Source organism: Carex rostrata, chromosome 9, assembly GCF_964058835.1.
Source record: "Carex rostrata chromosome 9, lpCarRost1.2, whole genome shotgun sequence".
In the NCBI taxonomy this organism is placed as follows: domain Eukaryota; kingdom Viridiplantae; phylum Streptophyta; class Magnoliopsida; order Poales; family Cyperaceae; genus Carex; species Carex rostrata.
This window is the reverse complement of record NC_135926.1, coordinates 5,503,277-5,511,825: the sequence shown is the minus strand read 5'-3', so window position 1 is coordinate 5,511,825 and position 8,549 is coordinate 5,503,277. Positions and strand designations below refer to the sequence as shown.

Here is an 8,549-nt window from a genome sequence, read left to right as displayed (position 1 = left end):
CTCTGGATGGTCTGAGATGCCACCTATGGGGTCGCCATCGATACGTAAACCCCATAAGGCGCTCACATCACCAAGGGTGACTGTCATCTCCCCGACCGGGAGATGAAATGTATGAGTCTCAGGTCGCCATCTCTCCGCTAGACCATGCATCAGAGACACATCGATCCTACTCTGCGGCATGGTGGCAAGCTGATACAAGCCGAGGTTCAAGATGTATCGCTGCATTTCTTTATGGGGGACGTACGGAATCTCAGACCTGCGGTGCCTCACCGTAAGCATGACATCGTCCTGTATTTATTATCAATTTGTCAGACTCAAATCGTGCATTTTTTTAATAACTCAACAGAATGTCATTTTTTAAAGTATAAAATTCACGTACCTCAAGAGATGCCAATGAGACGCGGTGCTTAACATGATGGGTCCATCGAAGAAGACTAAATGTGTCAGGATCATGCACACCATCTGAAAAACCGGCCTGAGATGACGGATTCGCTCCAGTCGGATCCTCAAAACCCCTGCCAGTCGTATCATCATACGACGACGGGCCCTCTCCAGTCGGATCCACCGAGGACGTGCCCGCTCCACTCGGATCCACAGCATCTGCACCCGCTGCAGGCTCAGCTCGTACTCCCCACTGTCTAACTCTAGGCATACTACATTTACCAAAAAATATTTACATGCAATTATTTTGGGTTTACTTTTTTTAGATTTATTGAAAATCACTGTTTTTGCATGGTCCACAATTTTGATATACATGCAATTCTTTGAAATTTTAAACCGCACAAAATTTTTGCAGACCTAAATTTTAAAAATAAAAAAATGAGATATACATGCAATTTACTTACAATAAAAAAATATATATGTCATTTTTAAACAAATATTGATATACTTCAAAATAATTACTTTTACTTCAAATTATTTTGTATTGATATATATACATGTTTTTCATGAACTATCACAAAAATAATTTTCAAAAAATAAATATGCATATTTTTAAATCATAAACCCAAAAAATAAGTTCTTAAGCCGTTCAACCATTTGAACCATAAATTCCAACCCTAAATTGAATTGTAAACCCTAAATTTGTAAGTAATTCACAATTGACAAACATAAACCCTAAATTTAACTATAAACCCTAAATTTTAAAAAAAATTCACAATTCACAACTACAAACCCTAAATTCAACCATATGTCATTCAAGCAATTTTACCATAAATCATAATCCTAAATTCGAGCAATTGAACCAATTCAAGCAATTCAAGCATCCAATTCAAGCAATCAAGCAATTCAACCATCTAATTCAAGCAATTCAACCATCTAATTCAAGCAATCAAGCAATTCAATCATCTAATTCAAGCATCCAATCGAACCAATTCGACCAATTCAATCAATTCAACTAATTACTAACATTTCACTCTAAACATCGAATTGAACCAAACCGAATCACATTACATCATTTAATCACATTTAACCGAAACCCTAAACCCTAATCGAATCGAAAAAAAAGAAAACTCACTTGTTCGATCGAGAGAGAAGCGATTCGAGGCGCGAGGCAGTGACGAGTGTGGTGCGAGGCAGAGAGGGGTCGGCTCGGAACGGCTTCTTTCTTCTTCTTTTTTCTCTTTTTTTCTCTTTTTTTCCTCTTTTTTTCCGCAGAAACGATGGGGGAGAAGAGGCAGAGAGGAGGGGCGGCTCACGGGTGATTATAGATGGGCAGTGGGGCGCCAGATGGGGGGGCGCCTCTCTTGGCTTATGGGGCGCTAGATGGGGGGGCGCCTTACTGGTGTTGTGGGCCGCCAGTTGGGCCGGCGCTCCATGGGCTTTTTTGGGCCGTCCGAAGCCCAGGCGGTCAGGGCATTTTTAAAAAAAAATTGGGAGCAGGGGCATTTTTAAAATTTTGATTTGTTTTAGGGATATTAATAAAAATGGCCGCATTTGGTGAATATATAACGGCTGTCATGAATGAAGTCTTGATACTTTGATTGAATCCGAACAAAATAGAAATATAATCATTTTCCAAAGAATATTAGGTGATGGTCAGACTCGAACCCAGTAGACACAAAATTAAAACGCCAGCAAACAAAGCAATTAACTTAATAATTGTTTCATTTTTTTTCTAATATATTATTAATAAAACTTATAATTGGTAATATAAAACCTTACAATATCCTCTGAAATCCGAAAAGATTTTTTCTAATAAAAAAAATTATTGAGTCAACCACTTTAGATTATTTTTTATGCGTACATCTCCTCTATATTATGCATCTTAAATTAAATTAACTGTCCTGAAACTGCAACGGCTGAGATTGATTGATCTAAATTCGGATTGAATTTGAACCCTCCAATCAAATAATTTATCTTCTTTTGATTAAATACATCCTTTATATGTGTATAAATCTAAATTTAGTTCAAATTAGACCCGCCACATGTATAGCCACACGTATTACCACACGCATTTTCGCTCTGCACCGTTGGATTTGAATCAAAAATCGTGCAGATTAAATTAATTTTTCGCTGGAGAAAAATTGAACCCTTCCCGATCGATCCCTTCTTATTCCAAAGAAAAACTAAACCCTAACCATCTCTCGCCTCGCCCTCAGACCCGCGCCTCCCGTGCCTCATCTCCCTCCCCGATCCCTTCTATCAAAGAAAAAAAAAAAAGGCCCTAATCGCCTCATCGCCTCAGACCCGCGCCTCATCTCCCTCCCCGATCCCTTCTTCCAAAGAAAAAAATCCATGATCGCCTCAAATCCACTTGGTACCACTGGACCTAACTGCCGAAGAAGAAGAGAAGACCATCTGTAACCCTGAAAAACCCTAACTGTAGAACTACCGAAGAAGAGAAGAGAAGAGAAGAGAAGGGATAGAGAAAGGTAGTAGAGTTTCCTCTAATTTATGTTGTAAAATAACTGCACAACTTTGAAATGAGATAACTTTTGCATTTGTACTGCTTGCATTAAATATCTGTTCTTTGCTGAATTGCTGCCATTTTATTCTTGTACCGGCAGTGGTGCAGAATATTTTTGTGCTGCACTCTAGGTGTTTGTCAATTTGCCAAAGCAAGCTGGTTTTCTGGTACGAGAGACCTAACAATAAATACCTAATTGTATTCAAACAAACATGTATTTATCTAAGTTTTTGCTGGCATATCATCAGAAAGAGACCTTTGTAATCCTAATTGCAATGTATCTCTCAGGCCCGCCATAAGTCGATAGCTGAGTCAATGCTTGCCCTGGATAAAGGTTCGTGCCATCTGCTACTACAAATCCGGGGCAGTTAACATTGAAGCAATTCTTCATGCTAGAATTCTGCAAAAATAAATTACACTGAATAACTTTGAAATTTATGTTTAAATTTGAAAATCATACCCAGCCATGACCCAAGTTCCATTAAATTTATTGTTACTCTTTTTTTAAATCTGGATAGGGACTATCAAGTTAATTTACTGTTACTCATTAGTGAATCTACAAACACAACAAGTAATATTTGATGAAAAGGGGCTCATAACTCTTGCTTAGCAGTTGTGCTCTTACCCAATATGTGATGAAACGAAGATCGTAGTTTTTGTACAGACCTGGATCCACCTGCGATTCAATAATATCTTTAGAACCTATTGTTAATTCTGAGTTAAAGAAAATTTAAATGGCAGTAGGTTCTAAAGTTATTATTACCCGGTGATCAGTTATCTTGATTTAATTGGCCTTTTGTTTTTTTCATTTTTTTCATTTTTTTATCTTTACTGGTTTGGCTCTGGATAATATGTTTTTGTTTTCAATATTATAAAGTTTAGTATAATAAATTTATAGAATGATGTAAAGTTTATCATTTCAATAAAGGTACTGTACCATTATTTCAATTTTATGATGTGCAGTGTATGCAGCGTATACTGGACCATTTTATATTTGCGTAACAGTCAAATTTTGTGGCCTCACCTGATATTGTACAAGAGGGTTAGACGGTACCAGCAGCAGTTGAGGTTTTGACACCTATAATCATGGTGGGATGGGAAGACTCATAGATGCATATCTTGCCGAAGTTGTGTCAGACGAGAATTTGAAGTGCACACAATTTCAGGCCATAGTGGCCTTGGTGCCTGAATATGCGAGGCCTTTAGATGACGGGATATAACGTGCAATTGATATTTACCTTAAGGTAATTGCTTAAACTTTTAGTTTAGAAAGCATGCATTGTGATTTAGGATTTTGAATTTAGTACTTACCGGCCAAGTACAAAACTTACCAGTCATAAACTCTAATTCAGGCAGAATATCTCAATTAGGTTTCTCTATTAAAAGGCCATCTAAATCATCTATATTTTTAAAATTCAAATAATCGAGTCCATAGCACGGGCCGCTCTGTAATATGTATATTACCACATCCGCACTAAAAAAAATAGAATTCATGCCCATTTAAACCCTGTTTGTGGTGAGGATAATCACAAAAGAATGCAAATATGAGATAAACATGAATCCATAAATCAATTTGGCAAGAAACTAATTGTTTGATATGTGAAAAAAGATATGCAAATGGTTGGGAGCTGGTTGCATACATGAAAACATATTTTGGTCTAATAGGAAATAGTACGTACCAGTTCGGTAAGGTAATTACTAATTAAGAAGAGTACAGTATTAAATTGGTGCTTAGTGATTTGGGTCTTATAGGAAATGGTACTTACCAGTTGATAATTTAATTACTAATTAGAAAAATATAATATTAAAAATTGGTGCAAATTGGTGCTTGGCGGTTTGGGTTGAAAAGTCATAACACAAAGTAGCTTGCACTGTTACTGTAATCCTCAAATGTCATGTTGTGTTTAACCTTAATCCTCAATTATTATGTCAGGCATTTATGTGTCATGTGTCATGTTGAGTTCAAAAATTTACCACCACCACCCCTCTCAAAAAAAAATGTCATATTGAAGGCAATGAATAACATTTAGATTGGAAAAATCAAATTTGAATAATTAAGCTATACAATTGAAGGCATGAATAGCAGCAGATGCAAAATCTAAATCTCTACACTTGTCTTATTTGTTATACTTTATTTTTAACTGATAACAAAAAATTGAATTCAAACGTGGATAAAAAAACGTATTTAATTAACTACCAGTAAATTTAATTTAAATTTCTCTTTATTTCACTATTCTCTTATATTAGCATTCTTATTCTTCGAGAATTTAAGGTAACCGAACAAAATTGACTGTTTTTAATCTTCAAATGTTTCTTAATAGGTCTGGAGGCATCCAAGATCCAACAAAGACACAAGCTAACAATTGACACATCATATTAATTAACTATTTTCAATTTTGTACCGGATATTTGTTGCATCTACATTTGTAATAGTAATGCCTTTATTAGATTACTGGTTTTCTTATGTTTGGAACTATGCTATTGTTTTTGGTGCAGTCTTTTGAAAAATGTGAAATATGATATGTACCGTCCTTCTCTAATTCCTTGTGAAAGCATTGGCGCCGAAAGGCTAATTTTTCTGTTGTATTGATGTTTCCTTTTGAAACATACAAGATAATTGTTTTATCAGTGTATTCTGGATTTTATTTTTCCTTTATGAGTAATGTTGTCTCTTTCGCATGTATGGGAGTTGGGGGAGATGTTTTTGGACCTTAATTACAGGCATGCACATGAATTGCTCTTAGGTATCATAGATATACCAACTCAATTTTTTTGGCATGATATTAGATTTAAATCGAGTTATTATTTGAAATGATATTAGATTTAAATCGAGTTATTATTTGAAATCATTAGTACTTAAAAATACAAATCATCTCATCATCAAATTATTATTATATATATATTCAGAATCATATAGATTCTTTTCATTTATCATGTTCCTTAATTTTTGAATAATTTTTTTTATTGGAATGCTTTTTTTTAATTAAAATATGTTTTTGTTTTCTTATAATATGTCCCGTTGCATCGCACGGGCACGATACTAGTTTATAATTATAAGTGTGTGCAGTAATTAATTTTTATTAACAAATATGTTAACCTGTAAACATTTAATGAGTTAGTTTTTTAACTGACCTAGTTGTTTTTAATAAATAATCATGAAAAATATGATTGTATTTTTATAAGTATTTAAAATTATTATTTTTTATAAATATACTATTTATGTAAACACTTAGCTATCATTTATTAACAAATCTTAATTTTTTTAGCTAGGAGGGTTTGAATGCCTCTAATTTTTGCACCTCCATCTTGTCTCTATTTTCATAATTAAGTTGTTAGATATAATCTGCATTATTTTCTCTATGCATATTCTAAAGATTATGACATTTTAATTTTATATTAATTGTTATCAAAAGCTTGTAAGAATATATTTTTGTGGAAAATTTATTGACATTGATTTTCAACGTTAATTCACATAAAATTAAAACAGAAAATGTTAAATTTTTATGTGGATATAGAAATTTTTTTATAGATCTATTTAATTATTTTATTTTAACATATTTATTATAAAAATGTTGTTATTAAAAAATTAAAAGACGAAGACATGATAGAAATACGATCTGAACCCTCCTCTTTTTAGCACATGTAGTTAAAACTCTCTGTAACACTTAATTAATTAGTTATATCTTAATGTATAAAAGTAATTACAATTTAGTGTTTGAATTTTGAGGACAAAATTCTTTTTAAAGAGGGGAAGGATGTAATGCTTCGTTAAATAAAAATACTTAATGTTAAGATATGATTATAATAATTTAGATAGCTTTCTTCTTTTCTTAATCATATAACTTAATCTAATAAGCATACAAAATAGGCCACCTTAAGAAAAAAAAAAGTTAGATGTAGTCAGTCCGAAAGTCAACAGGAATTAAAATATCATATAACTTCCAATTCAGACCATCTACATAACCGTAGCCCAAAATTAATTTAAATTCTTTCGGCAGCCCAACAAGCAGAAAGTCGGTTGTCCAAATAGCATGACATCTCTACAAAAAGATAACCATCCTCTGTAACTGTAGATAGCGTCTATTCATCCAAGAAACTGTTTCCTTATAAATTAACTACTTCCATCCCGTACTCTCTTTGTCCGCTAATTTTTCACAGAAGATTAAGAAAAGAAACAAAAGGTTAGATATCTCTACTTTGATAATTCTCTTAGATTAATAATTATTTTTAATGTTCAATTACTGTTAAATTGATTAGACAAATTCTTATATATGCTCACTGATTTGATGATAATATTTCTCTATTTTATTCTATTTATATAATCTTTATATTATACTGTTTAATTGACAAGAATTTATGAGAGTTATACAAATTATACTTATTTACTTATATAACATGTACATTATATTTATTTATTTGATAAGAATTTCTGAGAGTTATATAATCTTTATATCATATTTATTTATTTGGTAAGATTTCCTCTATTTCATTTTTTGATATAATATAATTATATCGTATATTACTTCGATGTCAAGAATTGTCAGAGTATTTACTAAATGATATTTAATAATCATAGGGTTCAATTATTCGTAGACTCTTGATTTAAATCTATTAGTTTATTAAATGATAATTTTTCACCGATAACCCTAGATTTTTATTTCACTGATAACTCTAAAATTAATTTTATTATAAAGAAGTATATTTTAAAAATACACAATCTATTATAATCGTTTCGTTGCACAGTAACAAAAGTATATTTTTAAATCTTAAGAAATATATTCGGACAAAAACAAATTCCATTCTATAGTTGATTGTTTAGTAATAAAAATATTATATGAATATATCATACGATATTTGACTGGTATAATATATAGCAGTCAGTTTAACAATAGATAAGTAGAAACGTATATGAAATATTAATTTAGAAACCGTGATACATGGTCTAGGTCCGAATATTGAAGTAAGAAGTAACGTAGAGGCAGAAGTAAACAACCACACGACAACAGGTACGGGTTTCCTGGACATTGTCAAATTGTTACTTACCATTTTGTTTACATCTATTTATTCATGAAATTATGCATGTTGAATCGAACAATCCCTTTGACTTTGTTTAGATTACTAGGATAGGAATGTTCGTTTAATCAAGAGACTTATATGATGTGTTGTGTTGAGTGTGATGCTAGTGTGATTAATGAAACAAATATGGAATGTAACAGATAAGTTAAAGAACATGGGCCAATATGCGTTGAACGTGTGTTGGAATGTATACATTGAGTCTAGTGTCCGACTGGGCCCCTCGTTAACGTGACGTTGGTTGGATTTCCCGTCACGGGTCAATATCTTGCGGTGGTTCGAGTCCCCGTTGAGTGAGACAGTCGAGCTAGTGGTGGTTCGAGTCCCTCTAGTGAGATGCCAATATCTGGGGTGGTTCGAGTCCCCTTGGTGAGGCAAAGAAGATCTAGCAGTGGTTCGAGTCCCCGTCTAGTGGCATGGCCAAGATCTAGTGGGGTTTGGTCCCCCTGGTAAGGCAGTTAAAAACATGAAAGATAATGTATATGTGCTTGTGTGTGTGTGTATTTTAAATATGCATTAGTAAGATAGCATGTGAGGATATAATTTTAATATTCTGTTTGTAGTAATA

General features: G+C 33.0%; 1 long non-coding RNA gene across 2 annotated transcripts; it reads left to right on the top strand.

Annotated features, from left to right (window-relative positions):
- The first annotated feature begins 2,573 nt into the window (after positions 1-2,573).
- LOC144559585 (uncharacterized) lies at positions 2,574-5,536 on the top strand. 2 transcript variants are annotated; one of them, XR_013513183.1, is made up of 4 exons: positions 2,574-2,873; positions 3,197-3,242; positions 3,872-4,152; positions 5,230-5,536. It is a non-coding gene; the product is annotated as an uncharacterized LOC144559585 (long non-coding RNA). The 2 variants fall into 2 exon arrangements; XR_013513184.1 differs by lacking the exon at positions 3,197-3,242 and having other exon boundaries at positions 2,575-2,873.
- The last annotated feature ends 3,013 nt before the right edge of the window (positions 5,537-8,549 follow it).